Source organism: Triturus cristatus, chromosome 6 (genome assembly GCF_964204655.1).
Source record: "Triturus cristatus chromosome 6, aTriCri1.1, whole genome shotgun sequence".
NCBI lineage: Eukaryota > Metazoa > Chordata > Amphibia > Caudata > Salamandridae > Triturus > Triturus cristatus.
This window is the reverse complement of record NC_140589.1, coordinates 548,388,896-548,405,312: the sequence shown is the minus strand read 5'-3', so window position 1 is coordinate 548,405,312 and position 16,417 is coordinate 548,388,896.

The window sequence follows — 16,417 nt, the reverse complement described above, 5'->3', positions numbered from 1 at the left end:
GGCTGTGATTCTTTCATGAGTGGACACAATGTTAAAGGTAAAACTACAAGTCCCAGAATGCAAATCACTATGGCTAAATGCAAGGCTTGCTGAAATATTAAACAAGACATGAGGTCAAGTTATGCTCCTCTCAATCTTCTCTAGGAATTATGCCGTTGCCAGTTTGGTCTTTGTGCACATCCATAAAGAAACAGTCTTATTTGCATATGTCGGAAATAACCGTCGATAGCACCTGCTTGTTGATTCTGATTTGCTACATCGCTAGAGCTGATACTGTCAATGATTTCCACTACACTAAAACTATTATAAAAATTACAAGTCTGGGTGTTTTGGCCAGTGACATTTATTTACTCGTTCGTGGACATGCAATTTCACTTTTACTATTAAAAGGGTACATTTAAAAAAAGAAAGCAGCAGGAAAATTAATGTCGGTTTAAAAGTGAGCTATGGCTTGAATGTGACAGTGCCATTTGGCAGCTACTTGGAATTACTTTTATATTTGTTTCCATGATCAGTGTCAGGGTGGAGTCAAATAGCTGATCTGTTATTGACTGTAAAGAAGCATTGCAACAGTGGCTGAAAAATATTGTCCTTGACTTTTGTTTCGGTCTAACATAGCTTCACCCTGCTGGTGGAGGAGTTGTTTAAAAATGAAAACCTGTTTACTCTATTAGAAATTGTTTTTTTTCCATTACGAGAGTGAATAATTTTTTTAATTAAAGATTTTGTTTGATTTGTTCTTTCATTTTTAATTAATCAGAATGAGTTATTTTGTTCAAACTCTGGTTGTTTGTTGTCCATTTCATAAGTAGATGCTCACAAAATGTTCAGTACCCTCAATTAGTACAGCCAATCCTAGCTTTTTTGACAGCTTTCTCAATGCGGGAATATTTGAGGTCATTCTTATTTACATTGATACAATGAACCTTACTAGTATTAGAATGCAATTTCCATTTACTAGAATGGCTATATGTGTGACTTATGACAGGGGGCCCCTTTGGCAGCTATGTCAGTGGTTCTGACACGTTCAACAATGAACTGCTTCACTGTCCTAAATTGGGCCTTTCATTTGCGTTCACTCTACACACACTAACCAAAGATGGCAGCCTGGAACCAGAGTGATATTATGCACTGCTACCTACACACCAGCAGTGCGAGGTTTGCACGCGAGGCAAGATCTGATTTTAACAGGAACTAGGTTGGGTAGCATACCGGAGTTGACATTTGTAAGCTACACTTGGTGCATTAGGATTTGTGCTCAATAAAGAGTTTTATATTGCCCTTTGACTTTCTTATTATTGGAAGAGACTCATATCCTTTTCAAGTGTACAAAGGCCAAGTGTGGACCTGTGATCCCTGAACAAGTGATGCCCGATTCTCTTCTGCTAGATGGAGGCTTTTTTGCCTTGAAAGCTACTGAACATTTCTATGAGCGTGCCATGTATCGCTACCAATAAACGAAATTGTTTGGAAACTTATTTTTTCCCCTAAAAAATTCAACTGCTACTTGTTATTATCAAGCTACTGTTACTGAATTCCACCCAGTGTAAAATACAGGATGAAATGTGTATGTTGTGCATAGCCTTCAAAAACAAAGGACCCGGCTGCTTGCCGTGATTTCTCTCTACTTATGTGCAAACCATAAACTCATATGATATAATGCCTGTTGGAAATGGCCCTTTTTGCAGGGTCATCCCTGAACTTTTTGCCTTCCTCCTATATTTTTTCTGACCTGTTGTTGGCTAGAGGACTCTGGGCACTTTACCACTCCTGATCAGTGCTAAAGTGCATATGCTTTCTGTATAAATTGTTACTATGATTGGTTATCCATGATTGGCAGATTTGGTTCATCAGTAGGTCCCTAGTAAAGTGCACTGAGTGTGCCAGGGCTGGTGATTCAAATGCTACTAGTGGGCCTGCAGCACTGATTGTGCCACCCACATGAGTAGCCCTAAAATGGTGTCTCAGGCCTGCCACCGCAGTGCCTGTGTGCAGTTGCTAACTGCCATGCTGACTGGGCAAGTGCACCCACTTGCCAGTCCCTAAACCTTCCCTTTTCTGCATATTAGTCACCCCTATGGTAGGCCAAAGGGCAGGGTGCATTGTAAGTATAATGTAGGACAAGCCCTGATGTGTGTGGCATGTCCTAATAGTGAATTACAGCCATTTTCGTTTTTCACTATTGCAAGGCTACCTGTTCTCCATAGGTCAGAATGGGCAGTTTGATTATTACATCTTAAAATCCTAAACTGACTCAGGGTACATGGCAGAAATTCGTGTTTAGTATGCCTGAACTCAGAATGATAAAATACATCTGTTAGTGAAGTTGGTTTTAACATTCTGTGTTTGAAAATACCACTTTTAGAAAGTAGGTATTTTCTTGTCTAACCATTCAAACCTGCCTTTGCTAAGCTGTGTATTCCTTGTCTGGAGTTTGAGTGACAGGGGCTGGGGAATTCCCGGAGACAGAGTGAGTCAGCACAGGGCTGAAAAGAGAGATCTGCATCTAGATGGGAGGGAGGAGTTGGACCTGGGACCTGAATAGGATAGTGCCTGCCCCCCACAGTGCTGGCTCCACCCCCTTGAAAGGAGAGAGGAATCATGTCAACAAAGTGCTCCAGGGCTGTGCTTTCCCTCCACAATGCTGGCTCCACCTCCTGTGGGGCGTCTGATGTTTCTACCCTGCACTGTGAAAGGAAAGAAGGAGTCATGTAAACAGAGTGCTCCAGAACTGGTTTGGAATGGGCAAAGGCCCCTCTGCCCTCAGAAGACACAGGATTTTGGGGTATAAATATTGGAACCCTGATCCCAAGAAATTAGATCATCCTGGAATCAAGAAGGAACCTCTGCCAAGGAGAAAGCTGGAAGACTGAAGAGGAAGGACTGTCCTGCTGTGTGTTTGTGGGCTGACCTGCAGTTGCTTTGCTGCCCAGGAGGGGGGAAGGACTTTGCTGTTGCTGTGTCCCCTTGCTTGAAGAGATCTCCAAGGGCATGAGGAGAGCTGGCCTCCTGTTAAGAAGTCCCAGGAACAAAAGGACTTCACCCCCAGCTGCCCCCCTGAACTCTGCTGGGTAAATTCTGCCCTTCCTAGAGCGCTGGATCCAATTGTGGGGCCTCTGGAAGTTGTACCTGCTGTTTGGGGAGCTGGACAAGAAGAAAAGAAGAAGATCTCCAATTTTCACGCATCGCTCACTCGCGGAGGGCATCAACGACAGTGCGAGAGAATTCCCGTCGCTGTGAGTATCGTCGCAGAGCCTGTTGTTGTCACATCACATGCTTGCGGACCGCATCACATCGCTGCGAACATCGTTGCAGAGCCATCGCATCGAGGGGCCGCGAGAGGGGAAGATCGTTGCTGCGCCGTGCATCGCCGCCGCACCTGAGATCATCGCCTCCCCTAAGATCATCACATCATGCTTGTGCGAGAAGCTTCCTACTGAACCTGTGCACCGGAATCCGTTCAAGGTATCGCCTCCCTCCCCATACTGACTGGATTCGTCGCAACACAACCGCTGCGTGCAGCGGGGCTGTCTCATCGCCTCCCCAGGTTCTCAGGAGTGACGCATCGCTTGTTTTTCAACGCTGCAGCTTCCATTTGGAACTTTTGTCGCATCTACAGGTACTTTGGGTAAACGTGACGCAACTGTGGATTATTTTGCCGCAAACCCTAGAACTCTTTAAAAATCATATTCTTTAACTGTGTATGTTGGATTTTTGTCGTTTTGGTCTTGTTTAGTTTAGATTAAATACCTTTATTTTTCTAAACTGGTGTGGAGTCCATTTGTGGTGTTTTCACTGTGTTACTGTGAGTGTTGGTACAAATACTTCAAACTTTGCCTTTGATAAGCCTGTCTGCTCGTGCCAAGCTACCAAGGGGTTGAGCAGGGGTTATCTAAATAGTGTATCCCCCTTACCCTGACTAGAAGCAAGGGTCCCTATTTGGACAGTGACACCTACATCTGCCAACTAGAGACCCCCAGACCTAACAATGCCATAACAATCTATTCCACTGTCTCCCTCTGCAGACTGGCTGGCCTACCATCAAACTGGATGTCCATAAACAGGTTGAGATTAGGCAAGAGAATAGTCACCCGGCCTGTCTGCAAATACAACTACTGTGGCATCAGAAGGAATTGAATGTCAAACTCAATACCTTGATTATCAATAGGAGATGGTGGAAATCGGGTGAAGGCATCAAAGGTAAGTTGCTATTTCGAAATGTTTTGTTTCTTTAAATGTTACTCAGTACTCGTCTGAAACGACAAAAGCACTGACAGTTGTTTGCCTTGTGACCTTGCATTGGCCAAATTTTAAACCAGATCTGCTTTAAAAAAAACACTTGCAAAAAGTGCACAATCAATGATCCCAGCCAACCACACAACCTCGTACTGAAGTGGCACCCTGCCATCCCTTGTATGAATACATACTAATGTATGCCATGTGAATGTGGCACTGCATTGTGCCACTTTGTAAGTGCAGCGCTATGTCATGTACTTGTCTTATTGTATCGCCAAGCATTTCTTTATCATTCAACTGGGATTGGTAGCCAGTTATTGATTAAGGGCGAGCAAAACTGCTGTGCTTGTGAATGGTTGTTTCTATATATTAATGTCAGCAAGACATATGCTTAATTTTCCAAAACTTAACAAATTTCCCAAAACCAAACAAATTTCTCTTACTCCACTCTCCCAAAATCATGCAGCCACCCACCCCTTATCCTTTTTATTTTGGTACACTGCATTGCTTATTGGAAAATCCCAGACTCACACCCACCTAATACTATTGATAATTGACTAAGCTATGCCCCTACATATACAAGAATTAGATGTAATGGGAGTCTCCCTCACAGCAGCATTGTCTGAAGATGTGCAATTCTAACATTCCTCGCACAAAATCATTAAAAGCATCTGCAGCAGCTGTATGAGTGTCCCTCACAAAACAGCTTCAGCACAGAGTGCAGCAATGTAAGCTCCTTTGCGAAACGCAGCAAAGCAAAAACCTTTCTGAGACACAACAGGTAAAGTAGAGCAGCGGCAGATCAGGGATACTTCACAAAATGAAAGCAGCACAGGATGCAGTCAGAACTTAAACACACACAACACGGGCAGGAACCAATGGCTACGTGTGCACAGTTGTCACGTGCGACACATGAAGCTGTTCTGGCTCTTTTTCCTAACAGTGCGTTAATGTTGTCATGTGTAAGGGCATGTTTTATTCAGTAAAACAAAGAAACAAAAAAGTCCAAGGTTGCAAAGCGATTTTGTACAAAAAGCCCAGACAGTGCATTATATGTGACGCAGCACCAATTCACTGCTAAGTGTGTGCACGCAACATCTTTCAAAGTGACAGCATTCATCTTGAGACTGTTGGTGCTTTTACCATTAAGAGGCAGATTGGACAGATTGGGGCTCTGTGTAAGTTCCAAAGGACAAAGGCCGTAGATGTCACGTAATGAAAAACAAGAAAACCCAAAGAACCCACATAGGAAAATCCAGACAGGAAAATCCACACTGTAAAATCCATACAAGGCAAGGCACAGGTAAAAACCATAAAGATTTATTTAACATGTAGAAATAAAAAAGGAGGCAAAATGTCAGATGGTGACTTCAATTAAAAATACTCAAAATGCAGAAAAAGGTGAATTGGCATGGACCATAGAAACGGAGTCCTATGCAAGTTGATAGCCAAGACCAAATACAGTATAGCATAAAGGAAATAATGAGTCGACGACCAAAATGGCTTAGGGAATTTTAAGATTTAAAAGCAAAAGAGAATCATGAAAAATATTCTAATGATAAGGTTAAAGAACAGTCTGTCATAAGAACATGCTTGATAGGAATCTCATAAAAGTCTTTATCTCTAAATATGAATTTCAAAAGAAGACCGACATGGAGTATGCATTCGAGAACAAGGGGAATGAATACCTGGCTCTCTTCCCAGAAACAGTGTGTTATATAGCTTTTCAAACAGAGAAATAGTATTGTCACTGTGGTGTGAAACAAAAGATGCATCAAAACACCCAATGGTACAACAGAAAACACATTGCATAGAAAATAAAAACACCGTCCTGCAGGAATAATAAGAAATGTTTTTTACCTTAAAAACGAGTGAATAGCAAACAATGGCACACATGAAATTAAATATGCAACGTCGGTTTACCAGAGGAAGTGGCCTTGTAAAGGTGCAGTCGAGCTCTGCTTCTTCCATCAGGAAAATCATGAAAAAGAATACAATAAATTGTACATTGAAAAACGCTATAAAACTGTCCGAATTGAAAATATTTATACAGTGCTTAATTTGTAAATTATTAAGTGCCAGTGTTCTGACCAGGAGGCCACTGCAGCTTGCACCACCCATCGTCCTTGTCATTGCTGCCAAAACAACTACTAACCATCTCTCTTGCATGTAAATGCGACAGTTCAGATTGTTCCAGGTCCCCAAAGCTAACGGAATGGCTGGGGAGGCAGGTATTAGCAATGTTTTAATGTATATTGTTCCCCTAACCAACAGTTATACTGCTCATCTCTAAATTACATGAGAAGCGCCACCTTGTGGCAGACTGCCATAAGTGTGATGTTGACAATTAGGTGTGTGCTGGGGTGCTCAGCACCGGAAAGCACCAGCTCAAATTAAGCACTGTATCTATAACAAAACACAGAACAACATTGTTTAACTGGAGCTGCACAGACAGAAAAACAAATGGTCACGTTTTAATTGTGCATAGTACAACTCATTGCTTTCAGACAATCAATTGATTGAGCTTATCTCACACACTAAATCAGGGGCCCCCTCAGAACCCATTCCACCAAAGATAATGCATGAATTGACCCTTACAATAGCGCCAACCCTTACATCATTATTCCACAATATGATAAAGGCAGGTTGCTTTCCTAGGCAGTGGAAAAAAAGCTCTGGTTTTACCACTTCTGAAAAAAACCATGCTTGACTCGATAATAGTAAGTAACTATTGACAAATATCTCGATAATTGTTTCCTGCTAAGGTTATTGAGAAGTATCTTAATGATGTTTTATCAGATTATTTGAATAGTAGCAATATCTTGAATGATGGCCAGTTCAGTTTTAGATCGGGCCACAGTACTGAGACTGCTTTAGAAGCAGTCTGAGAAGAGATTAGACACACCATGGACAATGGTGGTAGGGCTGCTGTGGTCCATTTGAACCTACCCGCAGCCTTTGGCATGGTGAGCCATACTGTTCCCTTGAAGAGGTTGGCGACAAACCGGGATCTCAGGATCCGCTTTTGATCTTATTTCTTCATTTTTAGCAGATCGGGAGCAAAGGGTGACCTTTGGAGAGTTTAATTCAAGATCTTTTACTTTGGTGTGTGGGGTTCCCTATGGGTTGTCTCTCAGTCCTATGCGTTTTAATATCTATGTGACTTCTCTTGCCAAACGTATCCATTCATTTGGCTTTACCACTATTGCGTATTCGGATGACACCCAGATTGTGGTGTCAATTCCTAGCAATGTTGAAGAAGTTGCAGAATTGTTTTAACAACTGTATGTAGGCTATCTTAGACTGGATGAGTAGTAACTGTTTAAAATTAAATACCCAGAAAACTGAGGTTCTTCTTTCTGAGAAAGATGTCACTGGTAGTTTTGGTCTCTTGGTTCTGCTCCTTCACCAATTCCCAAAGTAAGAAATCTGGGAATCACATTTGTTTCGGAGCTGACATTTGTGGAACAGGTCAATACATTGACATCCTCCACCTTCCATATTATAAGAACATTAAAGAAAGTGTTCCCCTTTATTCCACAGGACTTGCAGATGTCAGTTGTAATTTCCCTAGCGTAGTATAGGCTTGATTACTGCTATTCCCTTTATTTAGGCATTAAGCTGAGACCCTTAAAAAAGCTTCAGAGGAAGGATACAGCTTTTCGATTGATCAAGAAAATCCCAAATTCAAGTCCTTGTCTACTGCTCTGGTGGAGTTCCATTGGCTCCCTGTTAGAAAAAGCATTGTTTTTAAAGCATTATGTTTTGCTCATGAAGTGCTACATGGAGTGGGACCACAGTATTTTAAAAGTAAATGTCAGTGGTACTCTCCCAAAAGAACATTACCATTTACCACCGCCAGATCTGTAAATGTATCAAGGATAAAGAAGGTGGCATGTGGTGGTCGCAGTTTTGTACACTCCACATGCAAGTTGTGATAGGATCTGCCCTTTTCTCTAAAAAGTCAGGATAATTTTCTTTGCTTTCACAAGTTACTAAAAACCTGTCATTGGGTATTTGCACACTTTAGAAAATTTGAATCAAATCAAATCTAGGCAAATGGATTTGAGGCCCAGTTATGTCACTTTGAAAAGCTTCATTATGTTAAATACAGTGCACTTACCTTATTTGCTATCTACCTCTGTTAATCAAACCAACTCAATTTGTTAATTCTAAAATTCACTACCACAATCCTGACTTCTGATCATATAAATCGCCACCAGTGGCGGCTGGTGACATTTGAAAGTGGTGAGCGTAGAAGTTGTGGCTGAGTGCAGTATGGCGATTGAGCCTAGCATGGAGCATGGGTGCCAGACCAGCATAAGAGGGGTTCAGGGGTATCGTCCCCTGAGAATTTTCTTTAAAAAGTGTGGGCAAAGGGTGCATTTTCAAGCAAATTTGAGAAAATCAGACGGTTAATAAAACAATTCTGAATGAGTGCATACATAGTCATGGCCCTTAACTACTTTGTAAAAATAAAATAGTATCAGTGCCCTTCCTTATACCCCGAGATTGTGAAAAGCCGAAAAGGAGGTTGGGTTCTATGCAACCCCTCTCTGTCCAACTGTGCACTTCATCAGGCTGTAACAAATGCAGAAAAGGAACATATTACACAATTAGCGGTGGCAATCATTTCTTTAAGTGGTATTGTTCCCATTCCATGCCCTCTAATTCTACTACCTCTGCAAATCAGTCTTGACCCTGCTCCATTGGAGCTGTCCAGCCTCGGAAAGTGAACACATCTGTTAATGCACTGAACACTACCAATCCTTTAATATCTGGCACTGGGATGATACATTTCTACTGTGAGGTTAGCAGAGCAAATTAATGTAACAAAAGCAGCCATGTCAAGTAGAAAAGTTAATAACCCTGGAAAGCACTTTTAATTGCTTACATTGTGGATGGAACGGGCCGAGCACGGTCATTGTCTGATCTTTCATGGTCGGTTGCCACATTTCTTGAGTGTCACAACATTCTGCGATTCCATGAACAGCAGACCTTGTTCAAACATAGGAAAAGGAGAACAGACTCTGCTACTGCTGTAACACCCAGCAGGTGGTCAACGTAAAACCAATACTGTATTTGCAGAAAGATTGTGTTGGTATTTATAAAGTGTGAACCTAGCTGGCAACATCAAAATGCAGCATTTCTGGGCATCAGGGCGCTAGAATTTGGATGGGACATGATTTAAGAATGAGGAAGTCATCAATCCCTTGGTAGATGAAGGTGATGTTGGCCCTCATGTGTGGATTATCCTTTCATATTATTTTATGTCAATAGGTGGCGGTACACTGGACTGAATGTAATCGACTGTTAGCAACAGTGCATTCACCGCCCACTCCAGCTGTTGCAGGCATCAGTTGACATTAATTCCACAAGAGATGGAGCATGCAAGGCTTTCAAAAAGTGCCCCTGTACGTAACGGTAACAGAAATAAGTAGACTAATACACAGACACACACAGGCGCACACTCACAGCCCCAAAGACACATTCAATTACACACGCCAAAACATCCACACACCCTAATGTACACATAGATATACTGTCCCGTTAAAAAGTGCAGCGCACACACACAAAAGCCGCATTCAGGCACATGGATACACTCAAACTCTCAGACACACTCTCCCACATATGCATCTGTACAAACGGATAACACTGCTCTGTTAAAAGTTCTGCTGGTTACCCTGAAATGCTCAGAAGTTCCCTGTGTCAATACACGGTCCGGGTTCAGCTGCAGTGAGCAGGTAAGTTGTCTATTTAGCAGCCTTAGGCAGCTGAGGCCTTCACACATTTTTAGGTCTCGCCTGACCCAGCGCATGCGCTGGTCGGGCGAGACTTATTAAAAGGGCTCCAAAAAGTGCTACCAGGCCAGCCTAGAGCTGCAGTGCATGTGTGCGGGTGCGCGCGCCGCGCTTTACCGCGATTACTTTCACTTTCGCGGCCGCACGGCCGCTTTGCATAGCCAATAGGTCTCCTTATAAGTATTTAGTTATGCAACTGTTGCATGGCTAAACACTTATAAGGTCCCAAAGGCGAGACATATTGGCTATGCCAATGCTTGTTCTTATTACATTTCATTTTGCCCCACATCGCAGGAGCACCGGCCCAACGCGGCCCTCTAAACCTTCTTACCATGGAAATAAGTGCACAGAAGGCTGAGGGACAGGCAAAAGTTCAAAGAGCTAGCGTTTAAACAATGCAAGTGTAAAGATGTGAAAAACTGCAGTACTGGGGTGAGGAATCGTTGCTGTGCATGTGTGCGTGCGCGTTAATCAAGCAGGGTTGTAATGGAAGGGGATAACTTGAAAAAATGCACAAATAGAAGCCCTGCATCAAAATTATCTGAATTTGCACTCATTTTGAGTGGTTTGAACAATCGCATCGTTAAAATCCAATGAATGGTGTCTTCACACGTTTTTGGTGTTTTAAATTGAGAGGCCTTCTTTTCCTCCACAAATTGTGCAGCATGTCTTGTGCTATATACCCTGGGATGGTTCTGAGGCAGGCGCTGCATAGCGTGAAATGATTATTAGGGAATTATTTCATCAGTGGGCTTTTACATTAGCATAAATTTGTTGCTTTTACTGTGCACGAGAGGGAGAGAGGTTGAGAAATATGTCTGTGTGTGCATGAGATATGTGCACAGGCGCGTGTACACACATTAACACGCAGAGACCATAGAGTGAACGAGAGAAGGACAGTAGATGCCCGATAAAATTGTTGCTAGTGAACGAGAGAAAATGGGAAGTGAAGAAAGATTAGAGTTGGGGAGAAAGGGAAAGAAAAATGGAACAGTGCTGAGTAAGATGAACAGAGGAAGCGCGAGGGGAGTAAATTAGAAGGTGGCAGAAAAGGAGACAAGGAGTAGGAGAGAGTGAGGAGAGAAAGCAGTGATGTAAGAGGTATCAATTGAAGGAGACTGATGGAGAGAATTGTGAGAGGGGCAGGAAAGAAAGAAGGAACAAAGAAAGACAGGTGGCCAGGGACAGAGGGGGTGGAGGAAGGAAGAGATAGCCACGAGAGAGAAACTAGGGGGCATATTAACAAGCCAGGCGATAAAATTATCGCCGCTAAAACAGCGATAATGGGCTTGATAATATGCTCTATGGAATTCCAATTGAAGCTCAGGTTAGATGTCCTTTACATCTAACATGGGCTTCAATTGGAATTCAATAGAGCATATTATTAAGCCCATTATAGCCGTTTTAGCGGCAGTTTTCTGCCGCCAAAGCGGCGATAATTTTATCGCCTGGCTTGTTTATATGCCCCAAAGTGCTAGGACGACGAAAACCAAAAAGGAACAGACAGTGCATGACTGCGGAGAGTAAAAAAAACCTGAGAAACACGAATGAACATTCAGTAGGCGAAAGAAGTGTGCCTCCAAAGATGTCGAAATTACGGCATGGCAGCTGACAGGGCCTCAAACTGCAGCCCATTGCCCTACAAACGAAACCAACGTACGCCACCAGGGCAGGGTCCCTAAGCCCTCCCACCAACAACTACTGCCACGGCCCACGGCACGAAATCAAAGTCACCCCCCAGCCTGGAGTGACGTCAACAATTATCGCAGCAAAGCAGGCAGCAAACGCAGAGACAAAAACACTAAAATAAACAACAACAGTGCCCCTATAATTAATTAGGAGGTTGATTCACCACAGGCCACACAACACTACAAAACTTCATCCATGACCCTTTGTGTTTCTTTTCTAATTTCCTCCAAGTCTTTGGAGTCATCAGAAATTCTGGAATTCATATCTTCCAGTTTGTTTCTTTTTCTGTTCTTTGTTTTAGCCTTCTTGTTCTTCTGTCCACAGTTTGATCTACTCCCACAACATATTACTCCAAAGAACGTAATGATAGGTATAAGAGCAAGTATGCACAAACAGATTATAATAAGTGAGATTAATTTACATATCATTCCTACACCGACATCATGAAATAATTCACCAACTTTTTCTAATTACATTAATCTATGAGCAAACAGTTTATGATACACCAATCTCTTCAACAAATTTTGACTCACGCATAACATTAGTTATATTACATACATGTGGATCAGTGGTGGTTCCTTTCAGTAGGCTAAGGGCCTCCACCCCTTCTGATATCCTGCTGTCTTTTTTTTATTTGTTATATTCCCCCCGAAATGCTAACAGCATTTTTACTCATTGAAGTGATCTGGCCCTTTTTACTGTAGACATGCGCTAGTGCGCATGTGCCTGCTGTCACATTTTTTGCCGGGCTTACCTTGCTTCAGCCCTGGCCCTCTAAAGCCTGCTAGGTTTTAGGACCATACCCCCTTTTACGATGGTGCAACCTCGCTAATGAAACACGTCCCCGAGGCTGTCTGTCAATCAGCAAAGATGAACACCACCTGTTTTGTTTCCATCTCGTCACAGGACAGGTGTGATCAGCGAGACTTACAGATCCCACCTTTCCCTGTGACGAAATGTATAAGGGGCAGCGTTCGAGAGAGGCACCGTATATTTGCATTGCATCTTGGCAGTTAGCCTCAGCAGTCAGCGCCTCTCCCCAGGAACTCACTGCCTTCCCCCTTTACAATTACTGGACATTAACACTTCCGCAGTAACTTCGTGCATCTGTGAGGTAAGGTTGGAATCATGAAAATGATTTGTAGGCCTCACAAGTTTGACCGTCTTTAAAGTGCTGCTGTGAAACAGAGGGATGCATGTATTGGAAGGATGTTAAAAATCATAGAATCGTGCTTGACGTGAAATAATTTTGAAATCTTGCAAAGACCCTAAATAGGAACATCCATCTGGGCCACGAAAAACACTCTAGGTTTAGGAAGTTTCAAATGTGGATCCCTCAGCAAAAGTTTGTCAATACAGTGCCGACCTACACAGGGCATAGTCTTGTTCAATCTTTCCAAGGTTTGCGGGCTCACTTTGTCACTTTTATTTTTCAGCAGCACCAAGCTACAGTGCCTTAAAATGTGCAAAAAGTTTGCCATATGGCTCTGTGCATCTGCTAGCCTCTCTTTAGTCACAAGCATATCATGTGATCTGGTTTATGACAGTACTTTCAGGTGAGGTCAGGGCTTTAAGTGGGCCGGTTATACTCAGTAATACTTTAAAACGGACATTGAAAAGGGTCTCTAGATGCCCTTTTATTAAAGTTCTTAGTTGTAATGGAAAAAACACTAATCGATTTATAATTAATGGGTGCAAAAAACGTTTTAGGTAATCTTTGTCAGCTATTTAGTTTCTATTTATAGTTCACGTTTTACCCAAGTTTGCATTCTCTAAAAGTGTTAGCTATTTGCAGGATGCTGTGTTTCTGTATTTTTTTTCATGAGTCCTATTACACTTGTTTAGTGCTTACTTTGAAGTGAGTCCTTTCCAGGTGTTTATAACAGGTCATGATTGAGAGCTCTGTAATTAGTGGTAAAGGCTGCACACGTTTCTCACAGTGCATGCCACTGTGTCAAAATGGTGTTCAGAGTACATGGTTATCCAATCGTTGGCCTCTCTGCAGAGCACACAGAACAATGGTTACGTATTCCAGATGCTATTGTGATTCTGTGCAAATATGTGTGAAGAAAATAGACAGTTGTACAAAAATTCACAAGACAAAAGTAAAAGAAAATGCAGTGCATTTAGGTGAGTCAGTCCGCTGTGAGTTGGAGGTAAAGTGTAGGAGATGGGAGGAAGTGCATTTCAGGAGAGAATGAAAGAAGGTGCTGAAGAGTAAAGGGACGAGCTGTGAGATATGTTGATGGAAGAAATGTATAGAGATAAAAAGGACATACATGTCTAATACAAAGTCAACATAACAAGAGTGATTAAGCCACTATGAAGACCCTACCCCTTCAAAGGGGCCTAAAAAATGCAGGAGGATGGGGAGTTCAATGCATTATCCTATTGCAGTCTCAATAGCTGACACGGTGCCTTTCAAAAGAGCCATCAATATTATATACATGTATCTATTTGGAATCACTTGGGCTTGCTTGCCTTGCTCGCCTGCTCCTTGCAATTTCAGAGAGGAGTTTACGCCCAACCAATTACACATTTCACCAGCCACCACTGATGTTGATTAATAAGCTTGCTGTTTTCAGGAACATAAGGCCCAAAACTGCTGTAGCCTCAAGACATGACACACACTACCTTTCTGTACAAGTATAATATCCAGAGCAAGCGTATTCTGCAAGACTATAGCATTTATGGCTGTCATCTCTTAATTAATGTTTGTTAGTGTCCTGGCAGTTTTATCTGCTAGATGAGCAACCAAATCAGGCATCTTTCACATGTTCACATCATTCAAAGCAATACTAATAGGTGCAATCAGCACACCACAAATATCCACAATTTAAATTTCTCTCCTCTAAGAAAAATGTCATTCACCAGATATATTCTAGAGAAAACTAAAGCCAAGTAACAATTGTCCACCCATTTTTGTGGCTGTCTATGGCTGTCTTTCCGCAAATACAATAAATTCCTCTATAAGTAGGCTCTTCACCCTTCAAATATTCATTATTGACCATACATTTGCAACTGCATTCACACTTTCAATTTATCTCAAACATTTCTAGATTTTCAGATTTTTCACGCATCATACACACAACTTATTTTTACCTGTTCCATTCCATTCTATGTGTATAATGTATCTTTACATTTTTCTTCAGCTTTTCCTAACAATTCAGTCTCTCTTCCTCCATCTAAATTTCTACTAATCCTCACTCTTCTCTCATTAAATTCTCTAATAGATTGTTTTCCACATCATTCAGTCTTTATATTCTTCTCCTTAATCATTTTAGCCATGTTAGTATGTGTAATTCATCTAATATGTCTCAAAATATCCTCAATATTAGAAGATTCTCTAATGGAAGATCAACATTGACATCATGTACTGCCAATAAATTTGGACCAGAAACAATTGATACCAAGATACTTCAGGAAAAACTACAGGAATGTGGAAGCTGATAGTAGGCCACACCCTCAGAGGCAGAAGATGGCAAGAGTAAGGGCAGTTCAGTTGGAGAACTGGCTATATGTCCTCGGACCTAATTTAGATGGGTGGACATATAGCCATTTTTCACTGCCCGATAGAGTCAAGAAAATCCTGGTGGTAAGGCACAGTAAAAACATAGGGGCCGATTCACAGAACTAACTTAAGACAAAATCCTAAACTTACTACTTTTGGTATTCACAGAAGTTAGAATTTTTTCTTAAGTTTGTCTTAAGACAAACTTAAGACAGACTTAAGACAGACTTAAGACAAACTTAAGACAGACTTAAGACAAACTTAAGACAGACTTAAGACAGACTTAAGACAAACTTAAGACAAAATCCTAACTTAAGTCTGTCTTAAGTCTGTCTTAAATTTGTCTTAAGTTTGTCTTAAGTTTGTCTTAAGTCTGTCTTAAGTCTGTCTTAAGTTTGTCTTGAGACAAACTTAAGACAAAATCCTAACTTCTGTGAATACCAAAAGTAGTAAGTTTAGGATTTTGTCTTAAGTTAGTTCTGTGAATCGGGCCCATACAAATGACCCCTTCACTACGGGAGATGAGTCTCATGGAGATTGAAGAAATGCTTTTTTTTGTTTTTTTTATATGTCCAAAAAGAAAATCCTACATTGGGATTTTCTTTTTGAAAATAAAAATGAATTAATTTTGCTGGACGACTCCATCATGTTGATGGAGCCATACATCAAACTTAAATTCAAGAAACATTTGAAAGGAACAGCTGTCAGGACAGTTCCTGCGAATGCTTTAGAAATGAACTCCTGCTTGGTGGTCATTTCCAGGTTTGATACCTGGAAACTCCAAAAGGGCAATGGCGAAATGTATTCCATTGCCCTGAGGGAGTTAGCTCAGTCTGTGAAGATATAAATTAGGCCTTTAACTACTAAAATATAGTGTATAAATTAAATCTTCAAATGTTTCAAACTCTTCAAGTGTTAATATATGACTAATTAGAAGTTCACTTCTAAAGAAATATTCTTAGGAAACCCTAATATCTTTCACTGAATACTTAAGGTACAAAAATGAATTTCCTATGAATGTAAGGAATCAGGTTTTAACTAAGAAAAAAAGAATGTAGGAACTTTTGAAAATTAAACATTTCTGTGTTAATTTTCGGCACTCCATCAAAACTATTCAACGTTAATTTTCTTAAGTTGCATTCCACAACAGGTTCTTCGAGATCTTCAAAAACAAATCACC